General features: G+C 34.3%; 1 protein-coding gene across 2 annotated transcripts in view; it reads right to left on the bottom strand.

Moving 5' to 3' along the window:
* The window catches only part of LOC142983612 (octopamine receptor beta-2R-like), a 142287-nt gene that overhangs the window by 25389 nt on the left and 90864 nt on the right, over positions 1 to 26034 (bottom strand). For both annotated transcript variants that reach the window (XM_076130583.1, XM_076130584.1), the window contains one exon: positions 23338 to 23358. The gene's annotated coding sequence lies outside the window, so the exon portion shown is untranslated. The remainder of the gene's footprint in view (positions 1 to 23337; positions 23359 to 26034) is intronic.

The raw sequence follows: 26034 nt of genomic DNA, 5'->3' as shown, positions 1-26034 counted from the left end.
ATATTTTCAGTTCACTTCGATCAATCTCTTTAGTTAGCCAACAACAAAACTGTAGCAGCAGCGTATACTATAGCGTGGTTAGATTACAAAGGTACAAAGTTTTATAACCTGACATGGAAAAATGATGATCAGTTATCATACGTATCACCAGGATACACAATTATCCATGATACTAAAGAGTGCGGAGCGTAAGAATCCAGGTTCGATTCCTGAGTCGGAAAAAAATTATGCTGGTTCTGCATTCAGACATGTTATACCAAAGGTCAATTCATTATAAGTTTTTGACATCAAACGAGAATTGTGATTTCCAGAAACAGTAACTCGATTCTCTACCACTATCGACTACCGACACCCGGCTAGCTGTCGAACAATTTTGTATGATAATCGGTTCAGCGCCTCTAGCGAGCGTCGTAGAAACTATTTCTACAGTACATTTTAAATGTCAAACTCTCGATACTCGATAGTACCGACTGTACAGAATCGTTCTACAGTTTCTGAACCTTCACAGTTCCGAGACCCTAGCTATATCAATTAATACCAATTAGTGTAGATTGTAACTGAACTCATAAGGAAAAATTTAATTTCATAAAGGCCAAGTGAAATAAAATACACCTCGCTACGCAGATTTTTCATTACGTAAAATAATTAAAATTTTCCAAGGGTAGATGACAAAGATAATATTATGTGACGTAATTTTAGCTAATGAGCATTAAGTGTCAGAATCCCTGTCGTTTCACATTTCATACAAGGAATAACGCTGTAGGGATTTGGGTACAAATTACGACTTGAGATAATTTTCCGAAGGGTAGGGTTACAGTAAAATAGCCCTAATGTACTATGACTCTCGTGGGAGAGACTAGTCTACATGAGATGTTCTTGCCATCGATTCAGACTCTTAGTGGCTCTGGACTTTGTCATATGTTTATTTGAGTTTGTAATTATACAAACTCTCTATTTCATGTAAGGAATTTATTAAAAAAAAAACAAGTAAGAAAGTGGACCGGAAAAATAAAAGAATAAAAATACATTATTAATATAAAATCTTCTGTGGTATTTTCTGTTGAACTCAAAATCGAAAAAACATCTCATCTCTTTACGGAACTAATCCCTCCAAACTCTTATTTTGAATACAAGTAGAAAGAAATAAATGATCAATGAATATTTGTGTTCATATCTGAAGAATACAAGAAATAATATTAAATATTCTTTAAGGCTTATTTTTGGCTATAACGTAATAATACCGCGTACATTGCTACATAAAGTCGTCTAATAATATTTTTATCATTTTATCCCCACAATAAAACACAGCTAAAATAGGTACTGATATGAAAAAACAAAGAACGCGTCAAGGTCACAGAATAAAATTACTCGCCAGAACGAAATACTCATCAATTTTCTTTTTATGAAGTCAGAACCTCATTATTGCTATTATATTCATATCACATCATCACGCCATTCCAGTCACTACAGGACAGACAATGAATACAAAAGATTATAACAAACAAACCCCGAGAACTATCATTTCGACCTTAATAAAAATATACGAAGTGGTCCATTTAAGGCGGCCTTCCTCTCAAGGGCGGAATGTTCCCATTGTTATGTGGGGAGTGTTGGGCAATTTATGAGATATTCCAACTGCCTGGAAGGGTAGAACGGGGACAGTAGGTACGAGGATTGATTGCTGACCCGCTTTGAAAGATTACGAATGTTTTCCGTCACCGTATCATGAATAAATCTGCGTTACCAGTTTTACTTTTCCGTTGTGAAGTTGGACGGACAAATTTTGGGAACACGTCGCCGGGTCACGATTCTTTCCCGATAGTTTTGAAAGTAAACATTTTTTGTACAGTTTTGCTCTTGTTTGGTTTTCTATTGATCTAAAGGAAAGGTCGTATCGTATTGCCACTTGGAATGCGACACTAGGGAAAGCCTGTTTATTTTCTATGAAAATCGAGAACAACAGTTTTCTGCTTAGTTGGAGTTTATCAAAATATAATATCTCCTTTATAATAATAAAGTTATGTAATACCACAATACACAATAGAGCTTGCGTCTTTATATGTAACAAGTCTATAAATAAGACAATTAATATAACATAAGTTAATTAAGAGGAGGCTGTACCAAATTATGTTCTTGACGTATCCAGCCGTGAAATATGAAATATCGGAGCCATATTTTATGAAGGCAAATAGTTTCGTTTCTGGTGAAGAGAATTCTTGTATAATTGTATAAATATGATTCATAAATTATGGTACATTTTGTTCAATTAAGATGCTCTCTAAGAAATGTATAGTATTCAAATAAATATAACGTTAAATAATAGAATGACAGTTATTTTCTAAAATCATCTTCCACTATGTATAAAGTATTTTTACCTCATTTTTTTTTCACTTAGCTTTAAAAAAAACTTTTCAACAAGAAGTTTCTTGTTGAAAAGTTGTGTGTACATTTTTGAGATACCAAAATCAACGGAAAATCTTACTTTCAACACAAAGTACTAGAAACCAGTTTAGAACTACAGTCGTAGCCCTAGTCAATTTTGAAGCATATACTCAATATAATGTACATTACATTCAAAAATTACTATTTCAGAAAAACAAAATCGTATATATCCTTTAGAAATATATTCTTTCTTTTCAAAATTAATCCCTACCACATTTACTCTTAAAAATATAAAAGATGCTCATAAAATAATACAGACGCACATGTGTCCAATTCCGACCTACTTTACATAAGAATTTGGATTTAATACGAAAAATCCCGCAGTGCTTGAGAAATAAGAAAAAAGGGAAATCAGTCTAAATGAAAACTCTCTCAAGTAATAAACGGGGGTAGGCAGGGAGGTATTTGATCAAATGAACAATAATAAAGGAGGAGCAGGACGAAATTGTGCGGAATTCCACTTGCCGACGGAATTTTGAGGCGTTTTACCTTTTTAATCCATTAGGAACGCTTGGGCGGCGAAAATATTTTAAATTAGGACGTTAGGCAACTGAGACTGATAAGCGAGTTTTTAGTAAAAATTATATTGTTTGGAAAGTAATGGATGGGGTCTGAAATACACGATTTAGCAGTTCTTCAAAGTAAATCATTTAAAGTAGAGTAGAGTAGAAAAGAGAGAGTTAAGTAGAGAGAGAAGAAGTTAAGTGGAGTAAAACATAATATGTATGTGTTCACTTATTCCTAAAATCAGACATTTACAACAAAATTGAAGAGACTAAACGAGCAACCAAACAGGAAACCAAGGAATTACCATTTAAATCTTCAACAAATATAATTTTCTTAATATCACTGTAACTCCCGTCCTACGGCTTCTAAAATGGTTGCAGACAAAACAAACGGCGGACCTGCATGCAACATTAACACCTAATAAAAGAGAGTTTCAAGAGCTAAATACTGAGATCAACCTCAAACATCGATTTATTCGGGTTGAACACATTTCACGGTTTATGATCAACGGTGAAGGTGATTTATTTTTAGTTGTATTATGATGCGTACATATAATTATACGTATTATAAAACATACATATTTTTTTAAATTGTATACTCCTTGAGAGGGCAAACTGAAAGAAAAAATCTTTCAGGAAGTATTCGCGATGTCAAATTAGTGATTAATGTGTTATTTCTGTTTTCAATAATTCAAAATTAAAATATACTACTCAAGCATTAATTTCCGTTAATCTAGTAAAATTCCTCAATAATGTTGGTTTGACAGTTTTATTCTTAGTAATGATTCATATTACCTCCATGATTACTAAAAGATTTTCTCGTCTCGGTTTTGCAGGTCAATCACAGGTCTCTTCAATGTCGCATTGTTTTACTAGAAAATTAAGCCCAGTATTTACTGCTAAGGCTTGGTTTACGGATTATTGAAATCCAATCCACTGATGAAGGATTCGCAAAGAAATGAGATTTTTTACAACGCTGAGAAATAATGGGATTGTGTTAAAAGCATTGTGGGCTTTCAAAACAATATATTGTTTGCGGTGAACAATCGAATACCGATGCTTGGACCAAAATGGTCTTACTTAATTAAATTGTTTGGTCTCCAGGCTTTGTAAGAGTCGTAACTTGTATTTATCTTTGCTTAGGTACTGCGACTAACACAAATCTGCTAAAGTACCGATAGATACATTTGTATTTTGTCGATATTATCTTTTTAATTACAAGTTTTAATACCGTATATGATACTTTCATTACAAATGATAAGCTTGCTATAAAAAATTACAACTTTTACAAGAAAACCTTTTTTTAAATCTATCCTAACCGCATCAAAATCCGTATCCTAGTTTTAAAGATCTAAACATACATACATTCCTACATACATACAGCCAAACGGACGAACGCGGGAAGCGAATTTGCTTTATACTATTTAGTGATAAGATTTCCATTCAAATGCCAAAGGAATTATTCCGTTATCTTATAGTTAAAATTTCCTACATGCCACTGAAAAAAATATATAACAAAAATCACGACGCTAAACACACATAAGATTTTAGCACTCCGGGGAACGTCGCCGGTTTCCTGATATAAATCCTTAGTCACTCACGACACCCAAGGGAAGCTAATAGGTTTGTTTATACGTAAGACGTCGAGAATAAAAGGGCTATGATAAGAGAAAACGTTAATGGAAAAGCAGTCAATGATAATGTTAGACAAAGAAAAAGTAACGTTAGAGCTGAAGCTGCTTTTGCGACTGCTGATCACGAGGTTTCAAGTTCGATTTTCGGGTCGGGTAAAGAGCTATTAGCTAGTCGTTATTATTTTATACCAGTGGACTGGCTTCGTCCGGGAATAGTCCAATTTCATCCTGATGATTCCATTCCCATGGAAATTTTAATCCAATCGATGCCATACAAACCTTGTCCCGACAGTTACGAACATTAAAAATAAAGAATTATTCAATTAAGTTTAATTGCTCCAAAGTTTGCGCGTGCACACATTTTGATGATTCATTTTAATTGAAATATTTTAAATAATAGCTCAAAGTTTGGTAACGTGCCCGGTATATGTCAATAGGCGTGCCCCCTATAACATGGGACTAGCATTCTAAATGGCGAAAGGTGAGATGTCGTATACGCTTCTATCCTACATTTTCGTGTATCATCTATAGACGTAATATTATGTACAATTGTACATAAATATTTAACGTTCACTGAAATAACTATATTTAACTTTTCTATGCTGCTTGTATAATCTTGACAAGGGTTGTTTCATTAATCATAGTTGCAAGGCTTCTGATTAAAAGGAAACTGTGCCTTTGAAGATTTAAAAGCGACAATGTTCGATAAAAAATACTTTGCTAGGTTACAATATATCAGTTCTCTAGTTTCTGCCTAGTGGTCTGGCCCGACTTCATCCGGGTTTAGTACAATTTAATCCCGTTGATATCATTTTGAAAAAGGTGACATATAAGGTAAGGAGACGGGATGCATGTTTGTGTGAAAATTCTGTCCTAAACACGCGGACGAAGTCACGCGAAAGCTAGTAATAAGTAACAACATAACAACTTAATAATCTTCCTTTGTAACAAGACCTACAAGAAATTCAAAACCACTTGTAATGAAGTGCTATATTCTATATTAACTATATAAATATATAAACGGTGATCATTATCTCGAAGCGTCGCAGTAAATGAGAAGATAAAAATAAGTACCCAAAAACAACCACATAAATACCACATAACGATACCTTATTTACCGAATGTTTGCTCTAAAAGGGTTCAATAAATAAGAACTGTTTCATGTTACGGGAATAGTCATTACAAATATACAGAAAGTTGTATGAACAAACAAACTCTTTCGAGCTACGAGTAAGGGATGGGAAATAAATTCCAATACTACATGTTTTTACAAGCTTTTATTTGAGTTGGAGAATACAAATAGATAGTTTTATAACAGTTGATGTTTGTGCAATCGATTGAATAGGAATGCATACAGATAACAATGGCAATGAAGAACTTTCAGCAGTCCGTAAAGTTGAACTGTTGAAATACGCTAGTTTTATATTTTGCGTTGTTTGACCTTGATAACTTATATTTTATATATTAGGTCGGGAAAAAGTCTTTTCGCATTATAGTATGTATGAACTTGTAATAAAATCTTTTCTCTACACAAAAAAGCTCGATATTTGGGTACCGAGTTCACTGAAAGAAATCTAATGAATCGTGTACTCATTTGTGATTCTTGAAGCCAAAGAGATTTTATTACAAGTTCATACATACTATAATGCAAAAAGACTTTTTCCCCGACCTAATATTCTGCTTTACTACTTTTTATGCTATTTTGGTTGCTAGAGATGATTTATTATTAGAAATCCGCACTCGGCCAGCGTGGTGGACTCGAGGGCTCTCTCACTGCTGGGCAAGGGTCCCTCCCTCATTCCGGGAGGAGACCCTTGCCCAGCAGTGGGACATTAAATGGGTAACATTTATTTTTACAAGCATTAAGAAATTAGACTGTGACTCTTTGAACTTGCGATATAGTTATCAATAGTGTGACTCTGTAAGCTTGAGATTTTTTAGTTATCAATGGTATATCAAGAATTTGACGGCAACACCGATAAGGAGATTGCGCAAGATTATCAAAGAATTTATGATTTTCCCATTGTAATGTACCTAAATCAGCGCTTTTTATCATAATATTTTCCTTTTCCTTCCCCAAAATATGTTCTCCTATCATTGTTTACTTACTTTATTCCTATTCGACAATCTGTTTGAAAAGTTCCCCTTATATTTTATTGTCAGAGTGATCTTCTGCTCTCACAAAAAAATCTGTGAATCAATCCATTATCGATATCTGGCCAACCCTTCGATAAGGAAGGATCGAGAATATTCTGGAAAAGAATAAATATAGAGATGAAAGGGGTATATTTTATTGTGAAATGTTTCTAAGTTTTGCAAGTTATATATATTTTTGTAAATATCTTACTTGAGTTTGGAAATTGGTTATTAAAAAACGAGCAATAAAATTATTAATTAATATAAATAATCAATGTATAATGTTCATTCAAATATATAATGTTAATTAAACATAATTTACGATTTATTTATTTTCTTGTTTTCATTCCTATTTTTTTTTAATTGATTACCTTTAATACTATGTTGGTTTTATATATTTATTAACTATACTATAGAATTTCATGAAAACACATTTACACTTCTCTCCAAAATGAGAAAGAAGCCACACATTGAAAACATTTTTACCACAAGTGTAGACGTTAAACATAGTAAAAGTTTACCAACGAAAAATCACAACGATCAATAAATGCTCAACAGAAAATACAAAACCTAAATAAATCATTATAACTGACACTAACACCGATACGATTATTAAATTGCATTTGCGTAGCCATAAAAACGTCAAATAGTGTTACATTCTGATAGCGTGTCATGCAAATGTTTCGGGTCACGCATATAATTATGGATTCGGGGCTGAATTTACACCGAAGCGAATTGGCTCTTTGTTGATGTAATTTATGAATTTTTGTTTGGTATTTTGTGTCGTAAAAGTTTTATAGCCGATTTTTTTTTAATCAGACCAAACTAGCTTACACCTTAGAAAAGATTGAAAAAGATGAAAGTTTGTATGACACTTTGACAATTTTAAACCGATCGTGTGTGTATAAAGCTACTATGACGTGGCCATCCCCTGAGATTTTGATAATTTTTACCCCTAAGGAGTTAAAATAGGGGGTGAAAATTTGTAGAAATCTTTTTAGATTTCAGACTGAATGAACTGAAAAGATTCACACATAATATAATATACTTTTTACTACGGGAAACCTTTTCATGCGGACGAAGACGCGAGCGGAAGCTAATGTTAGGTAATTTTTAAAAAAGTGTAACAAAAAAATAAATATAATACTAGATTCAAGGAACAAAATCAAAATATTGTCGGCCTTTAATAAAACTTACAGTTTTATTCAACATTCAATACACTAGCCCCCAAATTATCATATACGTGGACTACCTATTGGATTTACGACACGGCCGTACAAAATTTTATAACCGAATCAATCTAGCCGACTTGATAAATGAGATATTGAGTGGCTCATATCAATCAAACAAGGACCAGTGGCGACGGGTAGATACAAAAACAATTTTGCTTATAATCCCGTTTGACCCTTCTCCAGCACATGTAAATTTTAATTGAATATTTTAGCTTGTAGCTCTTACACTGATAAAGGATTTAGAAACGATACAAGCGGATCAAATATAAATATGCTTAAAGCCCGTATCAAAACAATGGAATGTTAAAATATTAAAACCGATATCACTATTTTTGCTTTGATATTTTTTTTGGAATAATGATTCAATTCAAATGTCATTCTTGTAATAAAATCTTATATTTTGTTTTAACTAATAAATATGTTTTATTTACCTTTAATAAACCAGACTTTTTTGCCTTGGGGTTTAGTCATAAAATAGTTTCAAACTATTAATTTGTCTCTATTAATATATTGACTACTAATCTGTAACAAAATTTAGCATATCACCAACTTTGCATAAATCAGTAATGTTCTAAAAAGTCTATGAAAGTTTTTTCAGAGTATATCATTACAGACCCCGGCAAGCCTTAAAAATATTTATGTTCAAATTTATTTTAACAAAAATTGTAGAATCACTTTTCAAAAGTACTCGTTTTTGATATCAATATATAACTTATATAACATTTTCAAAAACCAAGAATATTGCATTCCAAGACTGCCAAGCGAGCTGTACGACAGCTTACAATATGGCCGCGTCGCAAATTTTCAACTGTTCGAGCAAATTCCCAGTCAAATGCCACATTCAACAATAGAAACGTCTTTTCATACAATCTTTAGTTGCGCTGCAATAAAAACTTTTAGTATAAAGATCGTACCTAGCCTGTGGCAAGCTGAAAGGCTTTTCTGAACATCCTTATCTGTGGATACTGTCTTAAAGAAAGTAAGGCTTTGAGACTAGAACGTTTAATCTTATTTCTTAAAAGACTATCTTTCGAAATGGTTTTTAATGAATTCTTCATATCCATTGTGTATTTTAATTATGTTGAATCATACCCTTTACTTTTCTTTACTTACTTTGGTCTATTTTAATAAGAAACACATAAATAGTTTTCTATGAAACCTGTATGTCTTAGACTAACATCCGTTTGTAATTACGTCTCTTTTGGGATGGAATTTCTAAAAATCTGTTCTTAGAGCTCCCTTACACTCTTCAAGAAACATACATGACAAATTTAGCTTCTTCCGTTAAGTAGTTTCGGCAGAGCGCGGCTGTTATTCAGTCAGTCATTATCGAACGATTTTTAATGTTGAATATTAATAAAATCATACAAGTATGTTCTTGAATAAAAATATTTTGATTTTTCCGTATCTTTTCGTTTTTAATTGTTAAAATATTGCATGACAATGACCTTTAAGGCTTCAAGAAGTAAATAATGATAAAGGAGCACTTTTGTAATACTCCCTTGTAACTGTGAAGCGATGAAACCGCGAAGGTAGTCTATATAGATTCTATGTAAGTGCTTTTAGAAGTGGGAACTCTCGACATAATTAGTTTTAGGTTTCATGCTATTTCTCTCTCAAACTTATTATAGTTCGCAATGCACGCTTACGTAAGTTAAATATACATTACACTTTAATTTCAAGAACATGATTGAAGCGCTCATAGCCAGTTGTACTCACGGAGCGAAAAACAATCTGTGGGGTAAGCAATCTTTGACGCGGTCATTTCGTAGACGGGTGACCGCGTAGTGGAACTTGAACTGAGCGTCTCCAGGCTTCGGAGGGAATGTTAAAAGTCGGTCCCAGTTGTTGTTAATAAAGATGACAGAGGTTAAGCCATGTCAAAGGCCTTTCAGCCACATGAACAACTTTGACTAGTAACCGTACGAGGGATGGATAGACTTTGATTGCAAATTGAATCGTGTATGTATTTCATCACTTTCGGGTACAACAGCCGTGTTATTATGTGTATGTATTGAAAATTACAACAAAATCCTAAAAAATAATATCCCATCCCACTTAGTTTAGGTACGGTGTAACTAAGAGCCGTATTAAACGATTTTAATGGGGGGTCAATAAAAATGATGTGATGCGTGAATAATTCCATGGTATTATAATTAGCCGGTTAATAGTTTCAATAACAAGGGGAAAGTTCTGAATGAAATGTAGGAGCGATAAATTATAGCGAATCTTAATTATTTTGAACGTTATTGGTGTGCTTCACGCAAGTTAATTAGTTTTGTAGAATATTGTTGGGATTTTTAGGGTTCCGTGCCGTTCGTTTCCGTTTGTCAACGTGATAGTAATATAAATTTTCACAGACGATGTATTTCTGTTGCCACTATAACGACAAATACTAAAAACAGAATAAAATATTTAAATATTTTATTGCGGATAAAGCTACCGAACTTTTAGCGCGCGAGTCCAATACGCACTTGGTCGGTTCTTTCTAATACAGGAATTTTAACATTCTGTTTCTAGTTTTTTTTGTCGAAGTGGCAACTAAAATTATGAAATGAAATATTTTTCGTACACAAAAAGGTCGATATTTGGGTACCTCATGAGCTCACTAAAAGAAACCTAATGTACCGAGTACTCATTTGTGATTCTTGAAGCCAAAGAAATTTTATTACAAGTTCATACATACTATAATACGAAAAGACTTTTTCCCCGACCTAAAATAATCTTTAAAAAAAACAACTTTTTAACTATCACGGCTCATGACATACAGTCTGGTGATAGAAAGACAGACGGCAAAGTCATAGTAATAAGCGTAAACTGTATATACTTCGGAATTCCATTTTGGTGGAAATATTAGGTCGGGGAAGAAATTTTTTAAAGAAATTATATGTTAGGTTGGGTAAAAATCTTTTCGCATTATAGTATGTATGAACTTGTAATAAAATCTCTTTGGCTTCAAAAATCACAAATGAGTACACGGTTCATTAAGTTTCTTTCAGTAAGCTCGTGAGGTACCCAAATATCGAGCTTTTTTTGTGTAAAGAAAAGATTTTATTACAAGGTAATACATACTATAATGCGAAAAGTCAACCAACCTAATATATAATTTCTTAAAAAAAAATTAAAACCTTCTTTTAAAGGCAATTCCGTACACTCTTCAAATTATTGATATGTGCCAACAGATGGTACCCATGGGAAATTGAGAGTTCACATCAATCTCTGGCCATGGTTACAGTAAAGGTTGAACTCATCAATCAATATCGGATTCGATTTGTCTGTTAGACGGAAGGTTTTCAACTTATATGACCTAAATTTTAGCTTTTATCTTAGTAAAGATAAAAAAAATCTGTTTTAGGTGTATACTACTAAATATATACTTTTATAGATAAATAAACAACCAGGTTCATAACGAATTCTCGTTTTCCTCACACAAATATTTCTCCCGGGTAAGATACGAACCCACATGCGGCGCTACAGTTATAGCCGCGAAGTGACCACATTAACCACTGCGCCAAATTTGTTTTTTTAAATAACACATAATGAGCGTAAATGAAAAATCTCAACGTAGGTTGTCGGCAAGCGAACGTAAACAGCAATTTGTTACTTGAAATAAATTACAAGAACGCGGTATGAACCATCAGAGACTTTAATTTTGGCGCCAAAATTAATAACTTGACGTCTCCTACAACGTTTTTAATTAACGTTTTGCCTGAATTTTAATTAATAGGTCACATTACAATAAGCCTCGTCTTTTTGAGTTTGAAGTATTCAGCGAGGTCTTGGGTTAGATGCTTGACCTATGTAAAGTAGCAAGGAAATTTTTGACTAACATTTTCAGTGTAATTAAAAAAAAATGCTCTGACTTAGATTAATGACAACATTTGGTTAAATAAACCTATTTAAAAGAGAATCAAAATATTATTATATAATTTTAAGAAAGAACTTTTGAAAAATTTGAGCTCATCTACTCATCCTAACCTCTCATATTATTATATTTATTATCAGTTAATGCTTAGAAATATGTTAAACAAACTAAATATAACTACTTATTCCTTAGTAAACAAGACGAAGTCTATAATAATAATACCGTCATAAATAACGGATTTTTACAATCGTTTCCCGAAACCTATCAGCGGAACCATTCTATGAACATAACGGCTAATTACTTTTGGGTTTTTAATTTTCTTTGCCAAATATAATTACGCCAAAGTATCTGATGTCACTTTGTAAATTTATATTGTTTTAATATACATCACCATCACCCTTGCCATATACGAAGGTTTAGGCTGAGGTGTATGGAGTATTAAAAATATTAGTTACTAGCTGACCCGCGCAACTTCGCTTGCGTCACCTTAGAGAATGGGTCAAAATTTTCCCCGTTTTTGTAACATTTTTCGTTGCTTCTCCGCTCCTTATGAGCGTAGCGTGATGTTATATAGCCTATAGCCTTCCTCGATAAATGGGCTATCTAACACTGAAAGAATTTTTCAAATCGGACCAGTAGTTCCCGAGATTAAATTAAATTAACGCGCTCAAACAAACAAACAAACAAACTCTTTAGCTTTATAATATTAGTATAGATTAAAAATGTTAGTTATATTCAAGTTTTAATGATTTTATTCACGTCAATAAAAAAATGTACCTAGGAAAACAATGTTAGTCGCATGTAATAGGGGGTGATCCTGTTGTCACTTGCTGGGCACGTGAAACTTCGGGCTACCATCGATAATATTCTAATGCAAATTAGAAAAGACCAATATAGAAATATCTGAAATAAAGACTTCGATAATGTTATCATAGACAGTAATAATTACTGGCGTTTAACATAAATACATTTTCTTCTTAAAAGTAAAATCTACACAGTACGTATTCATAAATCACTTGGAAACGGTTACAATTGTAATTTTCTCCCCTAAGGGGATTTAGAAAAGGAAGCAGAGATTATTTTTTAAATTTATTATTTTTTAAATTTATTTATTGTGACAAGATTTATGGATATGAATGAGGCACGTAAAGTTTGTGCAAAAGTAAGTAGAAAATGATAAACAAACATATATCACATGGGCATACAACCGCGAATGTATGTTTGTACTCACAACCCGTGTAATAGCTGTTGTCCGAACAACCACAAGCCTTGCTTAGGTACACAATTATTCACGCCATAATTCACGCCAAATGTAAAGGTAGGAAACCCAATTAGTGAAATTGCTTGGAATTTGTATTAAAGTTACATATTTTATTTTAAACTCTGATTTGTAGATACAATCAAGCCTTTTTGCCATTGGGGTAGGTAGAGACCAAAGAACGCCACTTGCTACGATTTTTACAAAATTCCCTTGCTTTATTTATACCCATACATGTTGATGCAGATGCATACAGGATTGCCGGATACTGGTACTGCGCAGACTTTTTGCTAAATACGAGTAGCATACATGCAAACATAATATCACAACTTTTGCTCATATGGGTAGGCTAACTTCCCTCTTCTCATTCACATCCATACATCTTAAAATCTATATACATATCACTACATAGTATAAAACAAAGTCGCCCATTTTGTCTGTAGTCCCTTCGTATGCATAAAACTTTAAAACTACTCAACGGATTTTGATGCGGTTTTCACTAATAGAAAGAGTATTTTCTCCGACAAGTTTTTATATATAATTGAAATACATTGAAACTATATTAGCTGAGTTATAGCGATTTATGTCCAAGAAGTCAGAAAAAAAATCTAATTGAAGATTGCATTTGTGCGTGCGCCGCTTATACCGTTGGATACAAGTAAGAACAATGTATAGCAAAAACATTGGTCTTTATTAGTTCTACAAAAAAGTCCGCGATGACATATATCCAGCTTTTTTATTTAAGTCACAAAAACTACTTTTCTGTATTAAAAAAAACATTTAATTCGTTGGGTGATGTTTAACTGGTGATATAACCAATAATACATATATCCTTATCAAAATAAGTAAGTTCATCATCACGAGCATTTAATTTAGATTATTATTGCAGTTTACAGTGTGTTATTTAGACATATAGTTTAGGAGATATCACGATATTAGTATTGCGGCACGGTACGGGCCGGCCGCGGCGGCGGGGGCAGCGTGGCAAGCGATACAAGCTAGCGGGCACGCTAGCCACGTGCGTAAGTCCATCCTGTATGACAAGACGTATGGATGTGAATGAGGCAAGGGAAGTTTGTAAGGATCGTACCAAGTGACGTTCTTAGGTTTCTGCCCACCCTTATGGGAATAAAGTGTGATTTTATGTGAGTTTGTGCGGGTTGGGGACTTAGCATGTCATCAATAAATCAATATAATGTGTTACACAATATAATATAATAAATTTATATACGTGTTTTAAATAAAATCTATACTAATATAATATTATAAAGCTGAAGAGTTGGTTTGTTTGTTTGTTTGTTTGTTTGAACGCGCTAATCTCAGGAACTACTGGTCCGATTTGAAAAATTATTTCAGTATTAGATAGCCCATTTATTGAGGAAGGCTTTAGGCTATATATCATCATGCTACGACCAATAGGAGCAGAGTAACAGTAAAAAGTGTTACAAAACGGGGAAAATTCTGATCCATTCTCTCTTATGTGACGCAAGCGAAGTTGCGCGGGTCAGCTAGTAATCTATAAACTTTTAATAGAATATCCATTCAAATCCGTATAAAACAAAATAAATAAATCGTTTAAAAAAATCCGAACGAAAATGCCTCAAAGACACTAATTTAGAGATAAGTGTGTTTATTAACTTTAAAAGTACTGAAGCGTCCTTATAGATAATTCCTTTTTACAAACAGGAAAAACGAAATGAACAAAACATTTTGTGAACAGAAGTGACACCCTCTTAGTCTTTTTAAATATGAAGCCTTCAAAGCGTTATTTCGTCTAAAAGTCTTTTGTCAGACAAAATTTGGTAAATTTATTTTTTTCTATCAAACGTATGTTATTGGTTGAGGTTTATAAGACTTTGAATTTTAGTAATTCGAACATTATACGATGGACATGTACAATATGTGAAATTAAATATGCGGCTCATTTGTTTTCACCTATATACGAGTATGGCATATTTGAGCAAATAATTATTTTATTTGATTATATTACAGGTTGATGCTGAATCTTTATAAACAAAATTAATCACCGAAATGTATGTAACGGGTGTAATGTCAGCCTGTGACCACAGTCGATGTAATTCGATCGAAACGTCGGGCTGCAAAAAAGTATTAATACATTTAACCCATTGGTCGAGGGTTCATACCCGAAGCAACACACCAATGATTTTTCGAAGTATCACGTGTTCCGACGGTGAAGGAAAACATTGTGATGCAACATTGCATGTCTGAGAGTTCCTAAGAACAGTTCTTGAAGATATGCAAAGCCCCCAAACTGCAGTTCGCTAGCGTGGAAGACTCAAGCCCTAGCCTCTTTGTCTTTACTGGAGAAAACCCTTGCCCAGAAGTGGGACATTACTAGGTTAAAAAGGTATTGTAAACCAGAAAAATACTAATAGTACTATTTTAGACATCTGCTGTTTTACTTCACTTTTCACTAGGAATTTAATAGGCAAAAGTATGAATATACAAAAGTCCAATATGTATGTAATACCTGTTCTTCGTCCAAATGGTATGGAAGCGAACTTTTTTAATTTGGCTCTGTGCCAATGTTTTGGCGCTATCTTCATACGATAAAGTTCGCATGTCAAGTGATATAATAGGTACAGTATAGGAGCTAATTATTCAGCTTGAAGGTCTTTGTTTTATAGATAGCTTTTACCTACGATTTACGTTGACTTTCCAAGGTTTTCAGTCTATTTCTCAAAATAGTAAGCTTGCAAACTTTAAGTAAGCGTTAAGCAAAGTTTACGTTGCATAACTGTTAACAATTATAACATTGTACAATTAACTTTCACATTGATAATATTTATATGATTACGTAGAGATTCACACAATCGTGGATTGTAAAGTACGGTTCCAGAACACGTCAGTACACTTATTTTTATAAGTAAAACTTCTGATGGATAACGCACAGACGTAACTACTGAACCTAAAAAGTTGAAACTTGGTATGAAGATTCCTTAGAAAGTGTAGAGGCGCACTAAGAAAGTATTTTTGGAAATACTTCTCCGAAGAAAGCAAAATCCCACGCGGGTATAGCCGCGGACACAGATAGCTAGCTACATTAAAACACACATTTTGTATAAAAGAAATGCATCATAATCCTTCACAAAGCTTTAAAACATCAATTTAAAACTAGCATGAACGAACTTCACCGTATAACATGCAAGTGTATCATAAATAGAACTCCAATCGATATAAACACGTTCTAAGTCGCACACTCACTTAATATTCTAGATTTCTATCCGATAATTTGCGAATTAAAAGGCCTTTTTAGTGGAAAATAGACATTAGAGAAAGTTTTTACTGCGCAGTTAAAGGGTGAACGCAAGAAGGATTGTCGTGTTAAATGTAATAAGCACGTTTAGGGACATTTTCCTGGATCATAAAACCTCTCTCTTAAAGGGTAAACCAAGGATGAATGAACTTTATTTCACTTTTTACGTAATAATTATTATATTTTTGTATTATAAATGAGAAAGCTTTGATTTTTGGACGGATGTTTGTCGCTATAGCACCAGAAATATTGAACGGATTTTGATACATTTTCGCACATAGATAAGTAGCAGTAAAATAATTCTCTGCACCGACTACAGAAGTATGTTTTTTCTTATGCATTCCGAGGAGATTTTTGAAAGCAATGTTTTTTAATTCAGAATAATTTTATACATAAAAACACAATCTTTCAAAACGAATATAAATAGATGATCATTTTCAAACAAATAATTTCTCTACCGTGTCCAACGTTAGACCCAAACTAAAAACAGTCATTAAATAAAATTCAAGCTCAGTACCATTCGTGACAAATTGTCAACGAAGTTTCGTTTAGCTGTAACTACGGAGCTATTAAAATGTGATCAGTGGCCAAAATCGACCTTATGTTTCTTTTGAGTTGAATTTAATTAATGGATTTTGTTTTAATGTATAAAAAATTGGTGTTCTTTGTTCTGGGTTAAGTGTGTGGTATGTCTACTGATAGTGATTAGTGGTTTTAAGATACACTTGTTTTTTTTACTGAGTGTTATCTGGTTGTAACTGTTGTAAGTGCTTGCAGCTTGTAAACGTACTTGGCGCCGCGGTGGTGCGGTGAAAATGCGTGCCGTTTACAATAAGCTATGTTCATCATCAGCCCAGCCTATCTGCCAACTATGTTGGAGATAGCTTCCAGTCTCACTGGGCGCAGCTCGATAACCGGTATGGCGTAGCAACGGTGCGGTGAACATACGTGCCGTTCACACAAGCTATGATCATCATCAGCCTAACCTTTCTTCCAACTATGTTGGAGACGGCTTAGTTAGTCTCACTAGATGCAGCTGGATACCAGTATTTTACGTGAAGCGACAGCTTATCAGACCTTAACAATAAATTTTGATATTATCCATACTAATATTATAAATGCGAAAGTAACTCTGTCTGTCTGTCTGTCTGCTACTCAATCACGCCTAAACTACTGAACCAATTTGCATGAAATTTGGTATGAAGATATTTTGATACCCGAGAAAGGACATAGGCTACTTTTTACCCCGGGAAAATAACGCATTTCCCGGGAAAATTCAGGTGGCGAACGAAGTCGCGAATAATCAATATTTTAATGACATTAAATTAACAAAATTCCGTTGTCATGGCAACTGTTTTAATGGCGGATATGCCTTAGCGCAACTTCGTTATATTATGAGATACACTCAGCGGCAGAAAAAGTGGCCCAAAGCAAAACTACGATAAAACTTTTTAGAATATCAATATATGGTTATTATTTTGGCTATAACTATTAGTTAAACAGTTTATACACAAGTTTAGTTACAATTTACACTAAATACTCGTAATTTTTAATTAAAAATGGGAAAAATTAAAAAATACAGCTTTTGTAGAAATCGCTTATTGAAAGTTTTTGCAAAAAACTAATTCTGCACCAAAGAAAAAATCTAGTTTATACCGTGTGTTAACTCCTCTAGCATTTATGGTGACCTGCATGCATTCTGGCATGCTTTGGAGGATGTTTTAATTACTTCTTGAAGAACTTTATCCCACACTCTGACTAGAGCGGTTCTTCGCTCACCAAGTGATTCTGGTGGGTTGGGCAGTGCACATACACTGTTTTTTAGCATGTGCCAGACATGTGCTATGGGGTTGATGTCTGGATTGCGAGCAGGCTAAGCCAGTTTTTGAATCCCGATATCAGCAAGGTGCGATTCCACAACGCGGGCGCTATGAGCGCGCGCATTAAACTGCATTAGAGTTAATCCTCCCGACCAATGAAATCCATAAGTGGTACAACATGGTCTTGGAAGATTTCTTCAATGTACTCGGCTGCTGTTAGGCGCTGATCTACGATGACAAGCTCCGTACGTGCCTCCAAACATACACCTCTCCATACCATAACAGACCTACCTTTGTAACTGACCGTCTGACGTGTTGTGTTGGGAAAAAACCGTCCTTAATGGCGTCTTTACACTCTCTCACGACCATTTGGTGCTCTTAATGCTACTCATGCACTCATCGGTTAACAAGAACTTGCTCCATTGGTCGATAGCCAATTCACATGTTTACGAGCAAATCGTAATCGCGCAACTCTATGGTGTCTCTCGAGTTCTGGTACTCGGGTTGGTCTTCCTGCCCGTAAATTACGTTATTTTATCCTTCGCCTCATGTTCCGTTCACTAAGAATGACTCCGCGTGCCGCTTGAAGCCTCTAGTGAATCTCAAACGCTGTCAGAAAGCGGTTTCTCAGCACCTCGAGGTTAACAAATCGGTGATCTCTTGCGAATGTACATCGTGTTAGTCCACTTCCTGGTCGCCGCGTGTAGAGACCAGTCTCACGATACCTCCTAATTGCAGACCTTAAAGTGGTACGCGATACATTGAAAAATGCAGCCACCTCTCAATGGTAATGGCCCTGATCGGACAACAAGACAACCTAAGCCACTTGGTCAGCAGTAAGTGGCATCTTCAAATCTTTTCTAAAATCTAAATAGACCAATAATCTACAAAAATCATAAAGAAAATCGTTTCCGTGCAGCAATATTTCAAAATACAGAATTCAACTGACCTCTCGAATCAACACTGAATTCAGTTCTAACACACATTGTTAGAAAAAGTCATCCGTCACTTAAATTAATCTCAAATTAAACACTTCATAACACTAAACAGATCACTTCGCAACTACTTACAACAATATATATTTCATATATTACTTAATTTGTTTACAAATTCACGATAAGCGCTTGGGCCACTTTTTCTGCCGCTGAGTGTATAAATCATTTTGAGAATATTTTTCGTGAAAAAAGCATATTTTATATCATCACGCTACGACCAAAAGGAGCAGAGTAACAGTAAAAAGTGTTACAAAAACGTGGAAAATTCTGATTCTCTCTTATGTGACGCAAGCGAAGTTGCGCATGTCAGCTAGTATTAAATAAATTTTATAATTATGTCTTAAGAGTCAAAAACTATAGGTTGCAAAAAAGAAAAAAAATTTAAATGTCAAACAAAAAAATCTCAGTATTTGAATGTTACACAACAAATAACAAGGGGCTATTTGTACTGCCATTCACATAATAAAGGGCAATGGGCTATAAACGCAATCGCTCGACACTCGTAAACATTACGAACTGGACAAATTGTCGGGGCTGCTCGTAACTGCCCAATTATAAGAGAGGGAGATGATTTTTGTGCCGGCAGCCAATTTTGAAAGGATCAGACGAGAATAAAGCTTGTAGCACACAGATTTCCGAGTCCATTGCATATTAGTACCTAATCGTGTGTAATTATAAGTTATATTATGTATGTAGTTATATTTTTAAGACGTTTTTTGTGTATTGTATTATTTATGGGCCTCAGTTGCCTGAAATAAAGAATAAATAAAAAATATTACCAAAACTATTTATCAATTGATATTACAAAATTTTGCAATTTTATATTCTCAGCGAATGAACTACAGACCAATGGACGTTTGGCAAACTGCAAAATCAAAATTGGGAGAGGAATACTATGCCAAATAGTTGTTTCGAATCCGTTTGTACTTTGTGTCCGTTGTTTGTATGTTTGTAAAAGTCGTCGCGACACAAGAGCAATTCTTAGTGCATGAGTGAAATAAAAAAAATGACGGACTATTATAAATTCAAAATTTAATACGCAATTGTAGTTTTAGATTTTCGTTTAAAACAGATTATTCCTATCTTTATATCTAGTTTTTTCTAATTATCTGAAATATGTAGTTTGACAATTGTTTAGACAATGAATCCAGAATAATGAGCATCGATCGCTCACTTCCCATCTGGCCGCGTCTTACTCTCGTCAATATTAAAAATCGTTTTAGCAAGTTCATGATTAAGAAATAAATATTAGAGCAAGCGATAATAGACTTTAAATCTCAAGCCAAAGGGTTAAAAGTTTATTATCTGCCTTGCAGCGTATTTAAAGCCACGAGCAAAAATAGTCAAAGCGACAGGCCGCTGAAAACGGAGTGAATCAAAATGAATATTTTGTTATCAAAGCAAGAGAGCCTTATGAGTTGTCGGAGGCTAGCTATAATTATTTGGCGGTATAACTTATTAATTTTAATTAATCGTAAAGTAATCAACACAGTTCGAATCCGAGGCAACACACCAATGACTTTTCGAAGTGTTAAAATGAAGCTACGTGGCCTTATCACTTGCTCTAACGGTCACAGAAAACATAGCGATTTTTGTTTGTTTATCGTATGGTTAGTGGTCAACCTAGTGTCAAAGTTAGACGAGAGAAGAGACACTTGTCTAGCAGTAAGATGGCTACTGTTTAAAACTATATAAGGTTAGTGGTCAACCCAGTCGCAAAGTTGTTCAAGTCGCATCATTATTCACGCGAGAAAATTAACTATATTCACAAAGAGAAAAAGGCACAGCTCGTGTAGCCACTTTTATATAAAAATAAAACAGTAATGTATTGACCTACTATGCATCGATTAGAAATAGTTTTAGTTCGATTGGCAGCCTACGCGATTCACCCTCCTTGCCCACGATGTCGTGTCGAACGTTACTTTGCGTTCCAATAACATGATACGGGGGTGGCGTCCATCGGTAAACAAAAAACCAATTAAAACTAAGTACACAAATTCTTCATCATTATTACTTTGATATTAGCTTCCTTATTTTTTTACCATGTGTAGTATAGACATAACTGTTTACTTATGTCCTACTAATATTATTAATCCGAAAATTGGTGAGTATGTTATGTTTGTTACTCTTTCAAATACTACTGAACCGATTACGATGAAATTTGGTATAGAGGTAGCGAAAATCCCAAAATACATAGGCTACTTTTTATCTTGGAGTTCCCGAGGGATCGACATTTACACGGGAAGGGTTTCCACGCGGACGAAGTCGCGGGCGGCCTCTAGTAAGTAATAAGCTTCGCAATTTGTTAATTGCATGGCATCAATAGCGTAACGTGAGTGAATTTCATACACCTCTGCTTACACCAGACCTGATATTATGCATATCTGTAGAATTCTATTAAGTGTAAGTAAATATTTCAAACATAAAAAAAATCGTTAAAATAAAACACGTCAGAACCAACGGCGTTTTATATATTGTAGGCTCTATACATGCACTGTATAAAGCGTCAGTGTATATTAAAATCATAAACAAAACCACCGCACTGCGTCAGACTTAATGTTACGCAGGTGTCACCTAATGTTGACCACAGATTGTGGTTGCTGCGCTGTGCGTTGCTGAAAATGAAAACTGTATAATGCAAAGAGTGATACATACAAAAAATCACGTTTTTTTTCCACAGAGGTAGATAGAGACTAGAGAACGCAACTTGATACAATCCGTACAAACTTCCCTTGTTACATATACCCCCGGTTTCTGAAGTACATTTAGCGGTAGTTTATCTATTCAATAGCGCTTAAACTCATATAAAAAACGCTATTGAACAGATAAAATACCGCTAAACGGACTCAGAAACCGGGCATTTGTAACTCGATTCTCTACCACTATCGATCAGCGACAATCGGCTAGCTATTTAGTTTTGTATGAAAATCTGATCAGTGCCTCTATCGGGCGTCACATGAACAAGATTGGCATTACATTTTAAATTTCAAACTTTCAACTACGAGTCTATTTATTTTTATAATTAAAGTGAGATTAGTAACTGCGTTAATGTTTCGAGCCAAAGTATCTTCTGAATAATCAAGATTATAATATACTAGCTGACCCGCGCAACTTCGCTTGCGTCACCTAAGAGAGAATGGGTCATAATTTTCCCCGTTTTTGTATCATTTCTCATTGCTACTCCGCTCTTAATGGTCCTAGCGTGATGTTTTACAGCCTATAGCCTTTCTCGATAAATGGACTATCTAACAATGAAATCATTTTTCAAATTGGACCAGTAGATCCTGAGATTAGCGCGTTCAAACAAACAAACTTTTCAGCTTTATAATATTAGTATAGATTTATTCATTCTTTTTTATTCAAAATGTATTCAGCAGTTTTGGCGTGATAGTAACCAACAATCGTCCGAACGTTCAAATATTTGCATTGACAATGTAAGTAAGATACGATAAACATATAAGTACATAAAACCGAGAATCATTTTGTAATATACCGACGACAGGCAAGAAAGCAATATTCACCAAAGGAAATACAAGTAACATAACAATATATCAAAAGTGTAAATGAACTCACAAGTTTATACACCACACTCATACGATAAACTCAATAAACAACATAAACGCACCGCTAGGTACATACGTGCTTAGAATTGTGTTTGGGTTTAAGCAATCGTAAAGTATCTTATACATGGGAGGCAATATTTTGGTGGCTGTATTAAGAATTTTCGATATAAATAGACAACGTTCGTGTGGTTCTGTATCTTATTTTACGTAGAAAATACTATTTATTCTAAATTAACAATTATTATTTACAACCATGGTTTAAGTACTTCGAGTTTTTGTAATTGCTAAATGCTGATATTTGATATCTTTACAAAATCTGAGAGACCCTATTTGAATAGCCAATTGACAAAAAAGAATATCGATTTTCTAACTTACTCCTCAGAATCGAACAGGCAAATTAATTCAATGTATGCGTAAAATATATTGTACTGTTTAATTGAAGGCAAATATCGTGAAATCGGGAAAAATACTAGCAGGTCACACGCAATGGATGCCTTCCTAATTAATTTGTTAGCAGAAATTACGGAAATTTTCCAATAATTCGGTAATATACTCGTACAAATTGTTTGTGGAGCCATTACCAGTACTCTGCCAAAGTAATATGCTTACCTTTTACGTCATCACCATAATCTGTAACAAAAGACAATTTGATTATCATATCGCCTTTATTTTATATGAGTTTAAAAGCTATTGAATAGATAAACTACCGCTCAATGTACCTCAGAAGCCGAGGGTTAGTTCGCACATTTGAAATGGCCCGAATAAAGTTACAAACAAATGATTCTTATTTCTAATACACATACTACTTTGAAAAGTCATTGGTGTGTTACCTCGAGTTCGAACCGTCGACCACTGGTCGAGCATACTTGTACGAGTATATAATGAAATTAAACAAAATTCAACCAAGCCATTGTTTTTATACTCTTATCCACTTAACACGATATTATACAATAATAAAACATTACAAGAGTGAAACGATCACATTGTTTTAATATAAAACAAAGCACTCGTTGTCCAATTATGATTCGATGCAATTATTATTTAATAATTATTATTGTTCAGCTCAACGAGCTGTGAATTGTGTTTTGGATATTCCCAATGGATATGGCATTATGAATATAAATGTATCTGTTCACTGACAGTCTACTATAACATTTTCTAATGCTGATTTGTAAATATGTGTTAGCATGAAATTTTATGTTTATAAAAAGCCTCGCATAATTTAAAGATACAATTTTACGGCGCTAAAATATTAAAGGCATTTGTCTTGCGTCAACATGTCCATATGTGGAAATCGCAATTGTTTAAAAACATTTAATGCAAACATATTATAACAAACTTCGCACACTTTTTTTCATAAATATTTTATTTTTAAAATACCTGTCCATTATTTAAATTTATTATTTCTCTCCATTGACTCATTATTTTTGGCTTTAGAAGAAATATTCGCACAATAAAAAGTAGGTACATATAATCCATGCGTAAAACGCGGAAATTTAAAATAATCCTCCAGAAAAACCGCTTTGGGGAGCTTAAAAGCCTGCCAATATGCCGCTAAAAGGTGACAAAATGTAATAGCTTTTTGTTTTAGCGGTCATAAAATTATTGAGTTTTTACATCCAAGCCTAAAACATAATAAACATTGTTGTGTCGTAAAACACTTGACGAACGACACTTAAATTATCGAGCACATCATTATCTTACGCGAAAATTCGTTAGGGAACGACAATGGGTAAGAAAAGTTTACCTCATATAGTGTGAGTTTGAGTGATGAGCACGAGTGTCTGTTCCGAGCCTAGTTGTCAAACTATTTTTATATAAGTATGCATATCAGTTATTTGGTTACCATAGTACTCTGCTTAGTTTGGAATCAAATGACCGTGTGCGTTGTCCAATGATATTTATTTCTTACTAGCTGACCCGCGCAACTTCGCTTGCGTCACATAAAAAAGAATGGGTCATAATTTCCCCCGTTTTTGTAACATTTTTTAATGGTACTTTACTCCTAGCGTGATGAAATATAGCCTATAGTCTTCCTCGATAAATGGGCTATCTAAAACTGAAAGAATTTTTCAAATTGGACCAAACGAACAAACAAACAAACTCTTCAGCTTTATAATATAAGTATAGATAATTATTTAATCCTTATGGTCCGTACGCTCCATCCCCAACGCAGTGGACGTGCAGCCTAGGGTCCCGCGTCCATTATCGGGTTCAGCAAGGAAAAGTCTCACACAGTACACACAAGCGAACACGCAAACTCTGTTTTTGCATGCTTATAAGAGCTCGTCAACTTCCTTTCTGGAGCTTGCAGCATGCAAGTATAGTTTTCGACAATGTGCACTTGCACGTAGAAATGCTCAAGGATTATTTTTTTGCCGATGCCGGTAATAGGCGCCGGGCCCAAAGGAACCGATCGGCTTGCGAATTGTGTAGTCTCGGCTATCAAGTTGACGCAGACGTTATCAAATTGATGTACGCGAGTTGTCTCAGCCCACAATTCGAGTACATCAATTTGATAGCCAGGAGGTAGTGCATTGCAGTAAAATAACAGCAAGCCAGCCTTTTAAATAATAGTCAACGGAGATGTACACCAGTCACCTGTAAATGTAATTCGTCAAAATATTTTCATCGAAGCATAGCTAAATCCAATAAACAAACATTGAAACAGGGAAAATATTTGATTTCTGTCTACCCTCATTTGATCGCATTCATCAAACCGCACGCAAATACGATTGCGTGTTATTTCCTTGAGTTCCGTTCAAAATAATGATAGCTAAATATAATTCTTGTGTCAAATTTACAATCAGATACAGTTGCTTGATTCTCTACCGTAGCTCGATTCTGTACAGAGAGTAATGAGAGTTTGACATTAAAAATGTACTTTATAGAATAGTTCCTACAGCACCCGCTAGATGCGATCAACTTGCACACTGCGCCACGGAGGCCCTCGAAATATTCGCTAGCTTATTGGATTTTTTCTAGGCGGACAAAGTTGCTGACCGAAGCTAGTGAAATATAATTCATAAATTGACCTTATCTATACCAACAAGACTAATAAACAGACACTATCTGCGATAATACTGTCAAAGAATTCACAAAAAAATTTCTTCATAACATAATAATGGCAAACGAAAAGGAATGATACATATTCAGAATTTATTTCATTAATAACAGCGGAGCACGTGTTGTGTTGTGTTGTAAACTCCGACACCCCCGACTAAAGTTTGTAACAATTTATGAGCTATATGCTTTGTAATTAGAAAGCAAACAAACTGAAGATAATTCATAACTTGAATATCATTA

Source organism: Anticarsia gemmatalis, chromosome 24, assembly GCF_050436995.1.
Source record: "Anticarsia gemmatalis isolate Benzon Research Colony breed Stoneville strain chromosome 24, ilAntGemm2 primary, whole genome shotgun sequence".
Classification (NCBI taxonomy): domain Eukaryota; kingdom Metazoa; phylum Arthropoda; class Insecta; order Lepidoptera; family Erebidae; genus Anticarsia; species Anticarsia gemmatalis.
This window is presented reverse-complemented; position numbering and strand designations above follow the sequence as displayed.